The sequence below is a fragment of the Salvia hispanica genome, chromosome 4, assembly GCF_023119035.1.
Source record: "Salvia hispanica cultivar TCC Black 2014 chromosome 4, UniMelb_Shisp_WGS_1.0, whole genome shotgun sequence".
Taxonomy (NCBI): Eukaryota; Viridiplantae; Streptophyta; class Magnoliopsida; order Lamiales; family Lamiaceae; genus Salvia; species Salvia hispanica.
Genome location: NC_062968.1, coordinates 4,556,613 through 4,561,367, shown reverse-complemented (window position 1 = coordinate 4,561,367; position 4,755 = coordinate 4,556,613).

Here is a 4,755-nt window from a genome sequence, read left to right as displayed (position 1 = left end):
CTCAAGTAGCTTCACTTAAAGCAGAAAATTATCCCTATAGTTATATCTAAAGAGGTGGCCGCACTCTTGTAAAATTCTTAGACAATTGTTATAAGTTATGTAAGCCAAAATATCAGAACATGCTTCAAATTACCAGGATCAAAATGTCCAGTTTAATTGGGATACACCAATTCAAACACACGATGTCAACAGAATATTTAACAAGTAACATAAATCATGTCAACAGATTTTCAAGTCATGTCAACAGAGCATAAATCACCAACATAACACAACAAAATAATGTTAATGAAACAGAATGTCAACAGAGAGCATAGCAGGAACATAAAATATTTAACAAGTAACATAAATCATGTCAACAGATTTTCAAGTCATGTCAACAGAGCATAAATCACCAACATAACACAACAAAATAATGTTAATGAAACAGAATGTCAACAGAGAGCATAGCAGCAACATAAAATATTTAACAAGTAACATAAATCATGTCAACAGATTTTCAAGTCATGTCAACAGAGCATAATTCACCAACATAACACAACAAAATAATGTTAATGAGCATAGCAACAACACAGAATATTTAACAAGTAACATAAATCATGTCAACAGATTTTCAAGTCATGTCAACAGAGCATAAATCACCAACATAACACAACAAAATAATGTTAATGAAACAAAATGTCAACAAAGAGCATAGCAACAACACAGAATATTTAACAACTAACATAAATCATGTCAACAGATTTTCAAGTCATGTCAACAAAGCATAATTCACCAACATAACACAACAAAATAATGTTAATGAAACAAAATGTCAACAAAGAGCATAGCAACAATACAGAAAATCCCAAACTAAGACTAAATCTTAGCCATTAGATTAGAAGATCTAGTGGTTGAAATAATGCCACATGAATTATATTTTTAATTAAGAAAATTAATAAATAAAATTAGAGGGTATTAATGTCAATTCTCTCCAATTAAAATCATCTTAAAACTTTAAATTTACGTAACTTTCTCGATTTAAATTAATTTTTCGCAAAAAATATATCAAATTAAAGATAATTTTATAAGGATTCCAACGAGATCTCAATTGCATATGTTCCGACGACGTTCGGATGATGAAATTTGATATTTTTTATTTTAGTTTTCGTAAATGTTGATAACCAGATTTTTATCAACAAATACATCAAAAAATCTCAATAAAACCATGTAAAAATCTCAATAAATATGTGTTGATATTTTCTTGTACTAGTGTTGATATTCTTATGTCATATTGTTGATATTTGTAATACACTATGTTGATATAAAAAAAACATTCACGAAAATTATCATTGATAACATAATGACGATATTACCCTTTTGTTGATATTTTGTCTAATATTTATTGAGATTCGTAAGATTTAATCTCATCCACTCATTTTAAAATCTAAGGGTGGAGATTTGGTCTTGATTTTGGATTAAGGTGCTATAAGCATTAGAATATGACCCTATATATATATAACCAGAAACAATAAATATCATAAACAATTTCATATCCATATGCATATGTCTCTATGATCCTTTTTAATATTCTATGACTGATCAAGCTTGGTATCTGCCCGGGATTTTCATGGTATACGACCCGTGGGTCCCTTATATTTATTTGACATTTCCACGAAGGCTCCTCTTTGTATTGACCTTTCCACGAAGGCCCCTCTCTGTATTGACATTTTCACGAAGGTCTCTCTTTGCTCTTTTGCTTTGACCCGTAGGTCTATTATCATTGTATCTCTACAATATCATGTCTAGTTAAAACATAACATAGCCACCAAATAATACCTTATTGTCTTTTATACTAAATGAAATTTCAAATGGTAGGTAGTCTTCATCCTTGGAAAAGTAGTATGGCCAGAATCGTAAGTGAAAGTTAGTAATGTTGTTTTTAGGTGCGATTCTGACCATATTGGTGTCTAATGGTGATGGACTACCTATCTTTTAAAATTAATACCAAGATATAATTTAGGATTGAGTTGTGAGATTATTTTAATTATAAGGGGTTAGTTATGACTAATTATCCCATGATTATCCATCTAGGATTGAGTTGGGGAATTGAATCTCATGAACCAAAAACATTACATATTTAATCTCGGGATACAATCTTGCAAACCGAACACCCCCTAACTGTAGAATGCATTCAACTCTTTCACTGCTATTTATCATCATTTTACACTTAACTAGTAACAATTATTTGAAACTTGACGAGAACAATTTTATGTTGTAATCCTTAAACAAAATATCTAAACATTGTACTCCTCCGTACTTTTGTAATTGAGACACTTCTTTTCGACATGGAGATTATATAGTATGTTAAGTGCATAGTAAATAAAGTAAGAGAGATAAAGACATAATAAAGTAAGAGATATTGGTTACTTTCCGACATCAGACTAAATTCACGAATCCTAGTGTCAGTTTTTGATAAAGTTGTCTAAAAAGTTTAGGGTTGAGAGGTGGTGTTGTGAAGGGATAGGGTAACCCTAAAGTTTTTATACATAGTGGTAATTGATTAGTAAAAGGTTGTGATTGATTTGTCTTTCACGTTAATGATGTTGAATTTTATTTTGTAGCCACATGTTATGTATTAAGCCCTTAGAGCATCCACATCTATGTTTTTAGGCAAGAGTATAGATGTGGGTCCGGACTCATATTCATTCATTTTTTACTTCATGTTCTTCCGCAAGAGCGTGCTCAAGGGTCCCACCATTCTATTATTCAATTTAAATACTTTAATTACTAAAAACATTTTCACAATATTAAAATGCATTAAAATACCTGAAATACTATTACAAAATTACTACAAATTAAAAATTACATAATTAAAATTCTAAAAATTAAAAATTATATAATTAAATTCATAATAAAAAAAATTTGAAGTATGAATGAGAGATAATTTGAGGTAAAGAATGGATTATGAATGTGTGTATTTATAGATGATTTTGGAATAATTTTTTAAAAATAAAAAATAGAAAAAGTGAAAAAAATGGTAAAAAAACGGCTATATTTTCGGAATCCGATTTCTTTTTTCTTTTTTCTGAATTATATTCAATTTTTTATAAATTTTAAAAAAATAAATAAATTTGACGGAATAAAAATGAGCCAATCGGGAGACGCCACCTAGACGTGCTCTTCGAGCAGGGTCATGTCGTCGGCAAGAGCACAGCGGCAAGCAGGGTATGTGTCTCGCCGACGGCACGACGGGTGCTCTTAGCTAAGAGCACCGCTGCAGATGCTCTTATATTTAACAACAATTAATTTTACGGATTAATTATTTATCCATTAGTACATTCTATTTGCTTTCAAATTAAAAACAAATGGTGTATTTTATTTTATGTCAAGCTATGTTTTCAAATTATAATTATTAATTTTGATTGTATTCGAATTTGTTTATTTATTTGTATTTAGAATAGATATTTATGATTTAGTTGTAATAACAAAAATAATTAGGGCATGATATTATATTATATTGATATCATTATGTAAGAATTAATTCTAATATTTTTGTGTAAGTTATGTGAGTGGATCCATTGAATACTCAGAATATTTTAGTGAAGTTGTTATTACTTTTTTATTGTTTAAGCCAATATTAATAAAAATAATTTTTAAGTTCTTTTAATCTTTTATTATCAATTATATTTGTATTATATTTTTATTTCAGGATGAAAAGCTATCTATTCCTCGATTTGTTCATTAACTTGTATTTGTAAATTGCTATTTTTTCACACACGGAAAAATTAAAACTAACAAATACCTATGTTGAAATCATGTTTAAGTTTATATGTCATAACATTTAGATAATTAAAATTCACTTTTTTATAATAGAAATTTAAAAATTGAAAAGCTCAAGAATATTTATTAAACGTAAAAGTTATATATCTAAAAAAAGAAGTTATCTTTAATAATTAATTTATTAATTAAAGTGAATCATGTAATTTAGGATATTGAAATTTGGATTTGCTCAGGTCAATAATGCCCCAACGCATATATCAATAATTTTTCCACTTTCTTTTTGTTAAACATTAAATATTAATTCACATGTGTGTTGTCATTTGTAGTTTTTACTTTCGCAACATATTTGATTTATGCGTTTTTTGAATAATATACTGTTATTGTATACATTAGTGAGTTTTAGTCTAGATATCATGATAGTAGTCTCATTTCATAAATGAAGATTCACAGTTCGAGTTCGTTCGAATAGAAAATCAACGCGGTCGTGCATCGTACGAGTGTGACACTAGTTCATATTAAAACTCACATCGTCCACAATTAAATTATTTCTCCATGATGAAAGGAGTATATAGATGAAGTTATTGTGCATCGGTTATGGAAGATGGGGCCAGTGTCGTATTTATTTATTTATTTGTAAACACTACCACCTTTGTCCTATTTAAAATGAAATATTTTTATTTTAGTTAGTATTACTCCCTCCGTTCCATACTAGTGGAGTCATTTTGTCATTTTGGTACGTTCCACGGTAGTGGAGTTATTTCCCTTTTTAGTAAAAGTCAACACATTTCTTCTCACGTACTTTACTCTCTCTTACTTTATTCTCTCTTCATTTCTCTTTACCTTTTTCATTTCCTACTTTATTTTTCCTTTACTTAAATCACTTAATATAATTTTTCTTAATTTCCATGCTGGAAAGAAATACCTCCACTATTATTATTATTTTTTTTTGATGAATAAATAAATCAAATAGAACCAAAACCAACGTTTACATCATAC